The following is a 14,567-nucleotide window of genomic DNA, read 5'->3' as shown; positions in this document are numbered from 1 at the left end:
GAGTGTGTTTCAAAAATGACGGACTGGTCAATAATGTTCAGAGATGACACATGATTAAAAGGCTAAGTCAGATGAGGACTACTGAGAATTCGCTAGGTTTGGCAACCCAGAGGCTGCTGCTGAGATTGGCAACTGGCTGGTGAGTGGGGGTTGGGGAAGAAGCTGAGAGCTGGATTGTGAATGAGTTTAGGAGACAGTGAAGGGTAGAAGTGGATCAGGAGAGGACTGTTTTCTTTGCGCTGGTCTTTTTTCACCATTAGAGTGAGAAGAAAAGAGAGCAAGGAGAGGCCAATCTGTATTTCAAGGAAGAAAGGGCAAGAGAGGTAAGCCTGGGTTTCTGATTCTAGTTCTGCCTCAACTTCCTCAGCTCAGCAAGGGACTGCTTTGTGGTTTATTTTTTTTAATTAAGATTTATTTATTTATTTATACAAGCACTGGGTACAGTCAGAAGCGCTGGAGGGTGAGAGAATTCACCAGACCCAGAGGGGAGAGCAGAGCAGACAGACTGATGAAATACACTGCTGAGGGGAGCGGCAGGGGGCAGGAGAGGTCTGCGTGCCATTAGGGACTCTTGCCGGTGGCCAGGGATTGAACGGGCGCTACAGAGGCTGCCGGCAGCTTCGCAACCCAGCGCTCAACTGCTGCGCCACGGGGGAGTCCCCTGCTTTGTGTTTTGGATAAAACTTCATAGAAATTCAGAGGCATGCTGCTCCTTTCTGCATTTTATCTCTAAAATGAAGATGGGCATGTTTGCCCGTGGTGGTGCAGGATCCCAAGTTTCTGTCAGGATTTGTTTCTCTGTCTTGTCACCAAGAAACCCACTCTGCAGTTACCTTTAATACTGAGCAGAAATAATCAGAGTATCAATTCAAAAATCACTACTTAATTTAGGGGGGACAGAGGTGTTCAACCTAATGACCCTTTATCTTCAATCCCAGCCTTTGGAAAGCTTTTAATCTTGTTAATGATATGTTTAAACAAATTAAACAACGTGACTAATTTTGTGGCCTAGTCGCCAGCTGATTCCAACAGGAAATTTCTCTTTAGGAAAGTTCACTCTGTAGGTGCACTCATCTGATCTCTAGTCATAGATAGGGTGTTTTTTAAACTATGAGGCAAGAATATCATACTCTAATAATAGGCCAGCTAAACTGCAATTGTTTATTTCCTTTGGTTTTGTTATTCAAAGCGGTACTTTAAAAGTAAAATTATAAGAATCTCATGTTTGAAATAGATTTCCAACACTGTGCCCCCCTTTACCCCCCTGAACCCAAAAGGGCAAAGCCTGTTCCAACTGGTATTCTTTACTCCACCCTGTAGGAAACTGTTAATTTCTAGATCTTTCAAGATGCCAGACTGGATAGTCAGAGGATTTCTAAGCTTGCTCAAAATGCCTCCTTCCTCCATTCAATCATTAGTCCTATGATTCCCTGTTTGTTCAGCCTCCTTTAAAAAAAAAAAAAGAGATAAGAAAACAGAAGGTATTTTTAAATGGTATCTGTGCTTGCTAGTTTTGAAGACATAATATCAGGGTATTAAAGATGAAAGATAATAACTTGTTATAATCGAACTTCACTTGCTATCTAGGAGTTATAAGGATTAATTAATCAATCATATGATGTGATCACTGCTTGCTATTAGCATTATGTTAAAGATGTGAACACAGTCTTTGCTGCTGTACCAAGTTCTTCATAACCCATTATCTGTTCATTTTTTCAGTCTCATCTCCAACCTCAAATTGTAGTTAACAATCATATTACAATGCTTCTCAGAACATGAAAGAACTAGCAGAACTCTCCTTTGCTGCTTAGCTTTTATAAAGAATTCATCTTTTCCCCATAGGACTACTTTCCTTCCTCCCTGCCCCTCCCAACCCAATTTGGCCTAGCTAATGAATGTGAGTTAGCTCTCACTTTAAATTTTACTTCCTCCAGGGAGCCTTCCTTAACTATGCAAGATAACATTAGGCACTCTGCCCATGTTCTCTAGTACTCCCTGAATCATGGCATCTATCACAAGGCACAGATATGGCCCTGGTACCAATCCCAGGTATGGTTAAGTACTAAATATACTTGTTGAATGAATGAACTGAATAACAGCAATTGTGTAGGTAATAATTAAAAAGTACTTTTCAAACATGTTTTAAAGGATTATAATGATAAATAAAACATGAAATGAGTCACTCTTCTAAATTTTCATGTAGGGGCCTCTCTGGTGGTGCAAGGAGTTAGGTGCAGCACTGTGAGGCTGTCCACAGCCTCTGCAGCATGAATTCGATCCCCAGCTGGCCAGGGAGCTACCCACATGACACAGCAGATGACTCCTGTCTTGCCCACTGCTCCCCTCAGCAGTGTATTTCAGTCAGTCTGCCTGTTCTGTTCCCCAATCTGTCTCTGGTAAATCCTCTCATGCCCTGCACCTATGGCCTGTACCCCACCTCTTGTGTGAATAAATAAATAAATAAATCCCAATAAATAAATAAATAAATTTTCATGTAACAGCTGTAAAGTTCTAAAAGTTCCCTACCTTGTGATGTCCTTTCTCACCACTGCTCTTCAATATAATACTGGAGGTCCTAGCCAGGGCAATAAGACAAGAGAAAGACATACAAGGAATCCAGATAGGGAAATAAGAAGTAAAACTATCACTATTTGCAGATGATATAATAATATACATAGAGAACCCTAAAAACTCCACAGAAAAACTACTCAAAATAATCAACCAGTTCAGTAAAGTAGCAGGACACAAAATCAACACACAAAAATCAGTAGCCTTCTTATACACAATCAATCTGAAGAAGAAATCAAGAAAACCATCCCTTTTATAATTGAAACAATAAAATCAAATACTTGGGAATAAACCTAACAAAGGAGGTGAAAGACCTATACAAAGAAAATAATGAAACACTGTTAAAAGAAACAGAAGAAGACACAAAGAAATGGAAAGACATCCTCCCCTGCTTATGGATTGTAAGAATTAACATTATTAAAATGTCCATCCTACCAAAAACAATATATAGATTCAATGCTATTCCAATAAAAATCTCAATGACATTCTTCAAAGAAATGGAACAAATACTGATGAAATTCATATGGAACCACAAAAAACCACAAATAGCCAAAGCCCTAAAACAAAGGAGAAAGGAGGTATCACACTTCCAAACTTCAAGCTATACTACAAAGCCATAATAATTCAAACAGTTTGGTATTGGAATAAAAACAGACACACAGACCAATGGAACCGAGGAGAACCCAGAAATAAAACCACACTTATATGGACAACTGATCTTTGACAGAGGAGCAAAGAATATTCAATGGAACATGCACAGCTTGTTCAATAAGTGGTGCTGGGAAAACTGGACCACCACATGCAAAAAAATGAAACTAGACCACTTCCTTTCACCGTGCACAAAAATCAACACAAAGCGGATAAAAGAACTGGATATAAAACCTGAAACCATAAAATATATAGAAGAAAATATAGGTAAAACACCACAAGACATACATCACAATAACATCTTTAATGACTCATCAGCAAAGCAAAGAAAATCAAGGAAAAGATAAACACCTGGGATTACATCAAACTGAAAAGCTTCTGCACAGCACAAGAGACAATAACTAAAACAGAGAGACAATCAGAGAGAAAAAAATCTTTGCACTCCAGCCAACTGATAAGGGACTGATGATAAAGATATTTAAAGAACTCACAGGACTCAAAAAAAAAACAAAAACAAAAACAAAAAAAAACACCAAAAAACTATCCAGTCAAGAAATGGGCAGAAGAACTTAAAAGTCATTTCTCCAAAGAACAAATGCAAACGGCCAACAGGCATATAAAAAAATGTTAAACATCCCTTATCATCAGGGAAATGCAAATTAAAACTACACTGAGATACCACCTTATACCAGTAAGAATGGCACGTATCTAAAAAACAAGCACAACAAATGTTGGAGAGGATGTGGTGAAAAAGGAACTCTCCTACATTACTGGTGGAAGTGCAAACTGGTCCAGCCACTATGAAAAGCTGTATCTGGAGCCTCCTCAGTCTACTAAAATTGGAGCTACCATACGACCCATCAATTCCACTACTAGGGATCTACCCAAAGGACACAAAAGCATTGATTCAAAAGAACACCTGTACACTATGTTTATTGTAGCACTATTTGCAATAGGTAAAACCTGGAAACAACCCAAATGCCCAAAAGTAGATAATTGGATCAAGAAGATGTGGCGCATATATATATATATATATATATATATATATATATATATATATATATATAGAATGGAATATTATTCAGCAATCAAAAAGATAAACTCATGCCATTTGCAGCAATGTGGATGGAGCTAGAAGGAATTATGCTCAGTGAAATAAGCCAGAAGGAAAAAGAAAAATATCAGATGGTTTCACTTATAACAGGAATATTGGGGAACCAAACAAGACATCAGTGTAAAAAAAAATAACAACAGTACAAAACACAACAAAGCAAAATTGGACAATTATAAATCAGAGCCATCCTGCAGGGGAGGAGGAGGGAGAGGGGTCAGAGGGAGGGAGGGAGGAGCACAGGGGACTGAGGTGATGGTGCACAGGTGCATTGGTGAAGGAAACTCTATGGGGACTACACCTGAGGGGGTGGGGGAAGCAAATATTGTTTAAAAAAGAGCAATGATGTAAAAAATAAATATATAAAAAAATTTTAAAAAATAAATAAAAGTTCCCCACCTTGTGACCAGAGACACTTTGCTAATGACAACCGCAAAACATAACTGAACAAGCCAACATTAATAATTTTCACAACATAGGGCTTCAATAAATTCTCACTGGTAACAAAATTAAAATGTAAAGTTTTGAGACACTTTCTTGGTGATACAAAAAGCTAAAGTATCATTAAGTGGTTTTCACCTCCAAGGTAGGAGCTCTGTGACACCCTCTTAGACATTCTGTGGTATACACTCTTCTAAGATTTACCCTGCCCCTTTATCACCCCTTCAGCACCCCCTTTCCACTCTTGCCCTACCCCTTCAGCCACCACCCTTGTGATCCTCAGTGGACCGCCAGCTTTATGGGCTGTGCTTGTGTGAGTGTCCACAGGGGCGAAGCTGACAAAGGGCAGAGGAAGGTCTGGCAGATGGAGAGGCAGGCACTTTGCTCTGGGCTCTGATACAGCTGGAACCCACTTGTGGCAGAGGCATGAGGCAACACCAGCTGGGTCAGGCAAAGCCCCTGAGGTTCTGCCTCATCCTCTGCTGGAGGCTCTCCAGGTCCCCCTGTGGGCTAAGATGGCTGGAGCAGGAAAAGTGAACAAGAGGTGAAAGTTCTTGATAGGTCCCTGGCAGGTGGGAAGGTAGTAGTGCAAAGAGTAGAGTCAAAGGTAAGCAAAGGGAGGAAAAGTATCTCAGAAAATGGCATGCAGGGGAGTGAGAGAAGAGGGAGGAGATGCGTGTGCCAGAGGCTGGGAAAAGGGAGGAACAGACTGATTCCAGCCTGTGTAAGACCTTTGTACTGAGGGCAGCTGCTGTAGCCTGGGGCAACGGGAAAGAAAACACACTTTAGGTCTATATTCCAGTCCAGTCAGAAAAACAGTTAACACTTATGGTGCATTTCTCTTCCGAGACTTCTTTATTCTGTTTTGAAGAAACAGAATTCTAGAAGCTTTATTTCTCAACATGTGCATCATCAGACCTATTTGCAGGAATAAGACCCTCTCTATTTGGTATTTCCTTCATTTCCCCCCAGCCACTACCTCCTTCCCACTTGCCTAAAAACAGGTTTCCTTCTACGAGACTTAAAACAACACGAACACCTTTTTCCCCTCACACACACACACACATCCACACACAATGTTCTCGATGTGTGTAGGCCATTATCATTGCTACTCTGCTGCACATCTACTTATTCACTCTCTGTCTACCCCTTGATGGGGCATCCACCTGTGCTGAGAATTCCACAGGCCACCTCTGTTTCTCACAAATTCTGTGACTTCAGGTAAGTTGCTTCATTCCTGGATCTTAGTCTCCCATCTGTAAAATGGGGATGATAACTGTCTCTTACTATGCAAAAAAGAGCTTTTAAAACCTGTTATATGAAACTTTTCTAAAATGTATGGTTTTCCACTTCCAGTAACTGCTCAAAAAGTCTATGACTTCACTGGTGAGTGAGGGGCAAATTTCTCCATCTAATTTGGGTGAAATGAAAGTGATATTCCCCCTATTTATTTTCCTTTTCATTGGCACCAAAACCAAAAGGCTTTGTAAAGGGCACCTATAATATGCCAGGCATTTTTAGTAGAATATTTATTTTGCCCTCAAACAGTAGTGAGGAATTGTGTTATTATGCTCATTTTACAATGGAGGAAGTAACTTGCCTAATGCCTCAAGGTTAATAAGTAGTAGAGCAGTAGTTTGAGCACAATTATATTTAACAGCAAATCTCATGCATTTTCCACCAAATGTTAATATACTTCAAACGACAAAGTGCTCAACTTCACTTTCTTGCCTTTATTTCTTTCCTGCAGTGTTTTTCAACAGAAAATACTGCTAACCCACTTTGAGAAAACACAAATCCCTTAACTGGAGTGGTTTTGCTGCCCCAGAAAACTTGGTTTCCTGCCCCAGTCCTTCCATCTTGAATGTTACCATGGACCAATGGCTCTGACTGTGCTCTTCATCCTCATTGAAGCCTGATTCCTATCTCCCTGTGGGCTGAGCTGGGTGCTGAGGCCCCCGGGTGGGAGCTGCTTCCATATCTGCTGCTCCAGTTCCCAGGACCATGCTTTGACTTGATTTTTGCTATCTTCTTGACCTTCCCTGCCATAAGGACTTAGAACTCTGACCTGGGATCCCTGCCATCACCCAAATGAATAAATTCTCAGTCATCACAAAAGGTATATTCCTCATACTTAGCTCTGTTCACTTAGTGGGAAATCTGCAATTTGCCATTGCTTTAATCACTATTAAACTTGTCACATTTTATTTTAATTCTAGACCTAATTATTCAGCCTCATCTGGCCTAGAGGATTGTGTGAAACTATAGTAATTAAAACAGTATGGCATTGGAATAAAAATAGAAACACAGACCAATGGATTAGAATTGAGAGTCCAGAATAAACCCACACTTGTATGGAACATTAATTTATAACAAAGGAATCAAGGATATAAACTGGAGAAAGAAAGTCTCTTCAACAACTGGTATTGGAAACTGGACAGTCATAAGCAAAAGAATAAAACTATGTCACTAACTCATACCATGAACAAAAATTATCTCAAAATGGATTAAAAACTTGGATGTAAGACCTGAAATCATGAAATTCATAGAAGAAAACATAGGCACATACTCCATGACACTGGTTGATATCTCTGAGGACTCAACTTCAACAACAGGGAAAACAAAAGCAAAAATAAACAAATAGGACTATATTAAACTAGTTTCTACACCACCAAATAAACTATCTTTAAAATGAAAAGAACCTACCAAAATGGAGAAGATATTTGTATATCATATATCTGACATGGGGTTAATAGCCAAGATCTACGAAGAAATCATACATATCAATGAAAAGAAAAAAAATGACTCAGTCAAAAAATGGGTTAGCAGAAGAGCTAACTAGACACATCTCCAAAGAAAACACACAGATGACCAAGAGGCACGTGAAATATGCTAATCAACATTTATGACTAGGGAAATGCAAATCAAAACTACGAGATACCACCTCACACTTGTAAAAATGGCCCATTTAAAAAAGACTAGACACAAGTGTTGGTGAGGTTGTTGAAAAAAAGAAACACTGGCACACTGTTGGTGGGAATATAGACTGGTCCAGTGCCTATGAAAACAGTTTATAAATTTATCAAAATATTAAAAATAAATCTATCATATGATCCAGCAATTACACTACTATGTACATACCTGAAGAATATAAAATGCACATCAAGGAGATTTATGCACTCCTGTGTTCATTGCAGCACTATTTACAACATTCAAGCTATGGAAACAAACTACTAGTCTAATGACAAAATAGTAGATCAAGAAAATATGGTATAGGGCCTTCCTGGTGGCGCAGGGGTTAAGACACAACCTATGAAGCTATCCGCAGTCACTGCAGCATGAGTTTGATCCCTGGCCAGGGAGCTACCCACATGGTGCAGCAGACCTCTCCTGACTCACCAGCCAATCCCCTCAGCAGTGATTTCAGTCAATCTGCCTGTTCTGTTCCTCATTCAGACTCTGGTGAATCCTTTCAGCCCCTCCCCACACCGCTGGTCTGTCCCCCGTTTCTTTTTTCTTTTTTATATAATCTGTGAAAGAAGGTTTTTTTTTTTTAAAGATTTATTTATTTATTTATTTATACAAGCACTGGGTACAGTCAGAAGTGCGTGAGGGTGAGAGAATTCACCAGAGCCAGAGCAGGGAGCAGAACAGGCAGACGGACGAAGTACACCGCTGAGGGGAGCAGCAGGTGGCAGGAGAGGTCTGCACACCATGTGGGACCCTTACCCAATGGCCGGGGATCGAACTGGTGCTGCAGAGGCTGCGGGCAGCCTCACAACCCAGCGCCCAACCGCTGCGCCACCGGGGAGGCCCTGTACCCCAGTACCCCAGTTCTTGTATGCATAAATAAATCTTAAAAGAAAAGAAGAAAAAGATGCTGCGGACCAGTACAGTAGTGAACGATGAGGCCGTCTCAGGGTTGAGAGATTGCGCAGGGTGGTCAGGGATTCGGCTGAAGAAATGACAAACAGACACACTTCAAGAGAGAGTGTAAATCTGAGTGCAATTTTATTTGAGTTAGTCGCCAGTATATATACAGGAGCAGTGAATGGATTTAGCTTATCGCTGAGTGGTTTACATCTGGACCTAGCCTCTTTCTTAAGTAGATAATCCATTAGTTTTGTTTTTAAGCTATATGATCGCATTTTTTGTTTTACTAGCTACTTTTTCACTTAAACTATATTTTAATTATTACAGGGTTTAGTAACGTTTCATTTGAGTCAGCCTTGTGTTAAGGATTTCATATGATTTTTTAATTAACAACAAATGACCTTTATAGAAGAAAGAAGGAAGTTTTAGAAAGACAATGAAGGGATAAAGTTTGTAGTTCTAGAAAGACGAGATAAGGTTTTAGCTCCTGGTGGTCAGTCTTAATCCTTTGATAGGCTTCTGTCTTATCCATGTCTTCAGGGAACTTTGCTGTACTCCCTTGCCTCAGGGAGTTTTTGCTGTTCTCCCCCTGCGCCGCTGGTTCCTTGCCCAGCCGGACCTAGGGACCTTGGCGATAGCCATTAGCCCTAAAGGTCACTGCAGGGGGAGGTGCAGCAAAAAGACATGGTATACATCTCAATGGAATACTATTCAGCTATAAAAATTTATGAAATCTTATGATTTGCAACAACATGGACAAAACTGGAGGGGATTATGCTAAGTGAAATAAGTCAGAAGGAGAAAGTCAAATACTGGATCACTTCATCTATGTGGAATATAAAGAGACAAAACAGATGAACAAACAAAATTGAATAAAAACATAACCTAGAAATCTGACTGCAGAATTGAGTCTACCAGACAGGGGGTGAGGCTTCCAATAGATTATGATAGAAAATTCCTGGTGATTTGGTGGTGGTCATGGTATGGTAAGGTTCTGAGGTATGAACCTATACTCCTAAATAATATACCGTGTTAAAAATACATTAAAAAAGTAATGCAAATTAAAAGAAAGTAATACCCCATAGGATATTATTCCCATGGAAAGTAAGTTCCATCGAAGATAAGTTCATATAAAACATGAACTTATAAACCATGCAAGGAAACAAGTCACCATAAATGTGGCTCAACATGTGGGAATTTATACTTTATCAACCGTAGATAATAGAACACTTTGAAAGAGACTTTTAAATAAATGTATTTAAGATGTTCAGAAAGACAAAGGAAAGAATAGACTCCAAGACAAAATAAGATTTTAAAAATAGACTATGGTTGAAAAAGAATTAAATGAGATTCTATAAATGTAAATAAATAAAAATTCAATGGACATATTAAAGAGTAGACAATATAATTGTTGATAGAATTGGAAAATTGGATGACAGATCTAAGAAAATTACCCAATATCTGCACAGAATTCTAAAAAGATGGAAAATTATGAAAGAAAAACTAAGAGATGGAGGATACCCTGAGAAATGCGAACTAGGAGGTAATAGGAGTTCCAGAAAATAATAGAAAAATACATGGGGAAGGAGTGGGGAGATGTACTATTTCAAATACATAAAGGCTAAGCATTTTCCAGAAGTGAAAATGACATGAATCTCATACTAGAAGGACTTCCTAATTCCTGACCAAGATAATCTGAAAACAAAATTCACCTAAACACAATTTTAATAATGTGAACATCAATTGAAAAAAGAAAATAAGTTATAGAGAAAAGAAATCTATAAAAGAATAGTAATTCAACTGCCTGCAAAGTTGTAGTCACCAGCGAGAGATGCTAGAAGGTAACAGAACAGTAAGTCCAAGGTGCTGGAGTCAATAATTGTCAATTCAGAATTCCACAGGTGATGAAATTATAATTCAAATATATGAATGATAATAGAATAAGAGTTATAAACCGAGACAGAGAGGCCTCCCTGGTGGTGCAAGGGTTAAAGACAGTGCTATCAAGCTATCATCAGCCACTGCAGCATGAGTTCCCATATCTGGCCAGTCAGGGAGCAACCCACATGGCACAGCAGACCTCTCCTGCCTTGCTTGCTGCTCCCCTCAGCAGTGTATTTCAGTAGATCTGCCTGTTCTGCTCCCCACTCCCTCTGGTGAATCCTCTCACCCCCTGCACCTCTGGCTTACATCCCAGTTCTTGTATGCATGAATAAATAAATCTTTAAAAAAAAGAGTGATACACAAAGACAGAGAATTTTAAACGTACACATGATGGAAAAAAATATGCTAAAAGATGTATTTCACCAAAACAGAAACTGAGCCTAGAAGTAAAGAATAGGATCCAAAAAGGAAACAGTAAGGAAAAGTATTGACAAAGTATGTGGGTAAATTAATGAAATAATAACTATAAGAGCAGTAACAATAATGATTAACTTAGTAGATAATTGAAAAGGGGAAATTAAAAAATACAAGGTAGCAATACATAGTTTATAGGAGAAAATTTGGAAACTCAAAATATTTTATTTTATTTTTATGTGTATAAGATTTCCTCTAAAGGTAGAGGATGGAGATATCGACTAATCTTGGATGTCAAGTACAAACATTACTATTTTTACCGCAAAGAATCAAAATAGAAGTTATAAATTCCAAATCAATAGACGTGTTTACAGAAAAGCAGTACACTAAAGAGGTGGAGGGAACTCAATTGATAGACTAAAAAGCATGAGAGGATGAAAAAGAAGAAAAGAGAAAGGAAGTTAAATGACTATGAAATGAGATGCAAAGATAGTGATCATAATGTGTGAGAGAATGCTAGCAGATTTTCACCAAAATCTGATCCTGACTTCCATAGTAACAGAGTTGTGGCTGAGGTATGGCTGTTAAGCTAATGGCCTCATTTTGCAGCTCTGTTTTTTGCTAGGATTGACCATGTAACTCAGTTCTCACCAATGTGACATGAGCAGATAAGTATGTCACTACTGGGCTTAAGACTTTCAGGAGTTGAAATTGTGTTCCTTCACATTCTCTTCTTGCTTTCTTGAGCTTGAACTTCCAGATCAGCTCCTATTGGGTAAAGGCAAAGCTCTAAGACATGGAATAGCATATGAAACAAGGGGAACACCTCAACCATCTGGGCCACTTATCCCAAGAATGTTTCATGAGAGAGAAATAAATCTTGTGTTTGGGGGAGGCAGAGAGCAAAGGAGAAGGATCTTTTTCTTACAGCAACCTTTGACTCTAATATACTTGACAGATATAAACAGACTACTAAAAGGTAGCATTTCATAATGAATGAATAAAAAAGAATTTAACTTATTTACAAGGCACACTTATAATGCAATGGCTGAAAATGGTTGACAAGAGATAGGAAGATTTATATTAATCAATCATTTATAAAAAGAAGGTTATTGCATGATACAAAACAGAAATGAAGGTGAAAAACAATGGCTAGATAAACATTATGAACTTAACTAGGCACACTGGGTTATATTCTGTGGTTAAGATTTATAGTGAATTCAACTAATCAATCAGTTCAGTAAAGTGGCAGGATACAAAATCAACACGCAAAAGTCTTCCTATACACAAACGATAAATCTGAAGAAGAAGAAACAAAAAAAAAATCCCGTTTATTATCAAAACAAAAAAAATCAAATACTTGGGAATAAATCTAACAAAAGAGGTAAAGGACCTATACAAAGAAAACTATGAAACACTGTTAAAAGAAATAGAAGAAAACACAAAGAAATGGAAAGACATCCCCTGCTCATGGATTGGAATAATAAACATTATTAAAATGGCCATCCTACCAAAAGCAATATACAGATTCAATGCTATTCCAATCAAAATTTCAATGTCATTCTTCAAAGAAATAGAACAATTATTGATGAAATTCATATGGAATCACCAAAAACCCTGAATAGCCAAAGCTCTCCTGAAAAAAAAAAGAAGGGAATGGAGGCATCAGACTCCCAAACTTCAAACTATACTACAAAGCCATAATCATCAAAACTGCATGGTATTGGAACAAGAACAGATACACAGACCAATGGAATAGAATATAAAATCCAGAAATAAACCCACAGATTTATGGCCAACTAATCTTTGACAAAGGAGCAAAGACTAGGCATTGGAGCAAAGAAAGTTTGTTCAATAAATGGTGCTGGGAAAACTGGGTCGCTACATGCAAAAGAATGAAGCTTGACCACTACCTCACACCACGCACAAAAACCAACTCAAAATGGATTAAAGAACTAGGCATAAGATCTGAAACCATAAAATACATAGAAGGAAATATAGGCGAAACACTACATGATATGCACATCAAAGACATCTTTACAGACACATCACCCAAAGCAGTGACAGTGAAGGCAAAGATAAACAGCTGGGACTACATCAAACTAAAGAGCTTCTGCACAGCAAAAGAGACAATAACAAAAACAAGGAGAAACCCCACTGAGTGGGAGAACATTTTTGCACACAACACTAATGATAAAGGACTGATCACAAAGATCTACCAAGAGCTGATGAGACTCCACAAAAACAAAGCAAATAATCCAGTCAAAAAATGGGCAGAAGAGCTAAAAAGAAACTTCTCTGAAGAGGAAATGCAAATGGCCAACAGGCATATGAAAAAATGTTCAACATCACTTGTAATTAGGGAAATGTAAATCAAAACTACCATGAGATACCATCTTACACCAGTGAGAATGGCACATATTAAAAAAACTAGCAACAACAAATGTTGGCGAGGTTGTGGAGAAAAAGGAACTCTTCTGCACTGTTGGTGGGAGTGCAAACTGGTCCAACCACTATGGAGAGCTGTGTGGAGATTTCTGGACCTACTAAACATAGAGCTTCCATATGATCCAGCAATTCCACTCCTAGGTATTTACCCAAAGGACACAGAAACATCAATTCCAAAGAGCACCTGCACCCCTATGTTTATAGCAGCACTATTTACAATAGCTAAGCTTTGGAAACAACCCAAATGTCCAAAAATAGATGACTGGATCAAGAAGATGTGGTACATATACACCATGGAATATTACTCAGCATTCAAAAAAGATAAACACATGCAATTTGCAGCAACATGGATGGCGCTGGAAGGGATCATGCTCAGCGAAATAAGCCAGAAAGAAAAAGAAAAATACCGGATGGTCTCGCTCATAGCAGGAATCTAGAAAACTTAAATAAGGGACCAGGAAAAAGAATAACTATAAGAAAGAAAATACCCAAATCAACAAACAACTATGAACCAGAGACACTCTATGGGGGTTAGGGGGCGGGGAAAGGAGGGCTTGGGATCAAAATAAGGGGGTTGTAATTGTATGGGGAATATAAAAATAAAATTTAAATAAAATTCAAAAAAAAGAAAAAAAATTAGAGCAATTTTGCATTTTATGTTTTATATTTTAGGAGGGACTTACTTTGATCACAAGGGGACAGATCGCAGAGTTGGGGGGTGAAGAGGGAGGGAATGAGACCAGTTTAGAGGTAGTGATACCAATAAGGAAATAATGTACTATTTCAGGGACTTGAAACATGGGACCTGAAATCAGTCACCAGCAGTGAAAATTGAGGGGAGATGACAGGGACATCTGGTGTGTTAGGGGGCGATAGGAGAGAGAAGTAGGTGCCTGGGACAATTTCCAGATTTCTCTTTTGGGTGACCAAGAGGATTTGGGGGGGGACACACGCAACTCATAATGTTGTAGAGCAACCCCGATACAAAACGGGGTGCCTGACTGTGGGTCCTCACCCGCGCGCTTAAAAGGACTTATCAATGCTCTACTGCAGGCACACGTGAAAGGTTAATAAAAGGTTTATTTACAAGGGAAGGGGAAATGAGGAAATATACAGCTCTGGGAGAAAAGCGGGAGACAAAGTTTTAAATGAGTCCTACCCGATCCGCCGATCTGGAACC

This window comes from Talpa europaea (genome assembly GCF_964194135.1).
Source record: "Talpa europaea genome assembly, chromosome: 6".
Taxonomy (NCBI): domain Eukaryota; kingdom Metazoa; phylum Chordata; class Mammalia; order Eulipotyphla; family Talpidae; genus Talpa; species Talpa europaea.
This window is presented reverse-complemented; position numbering follows the sequence as displayed.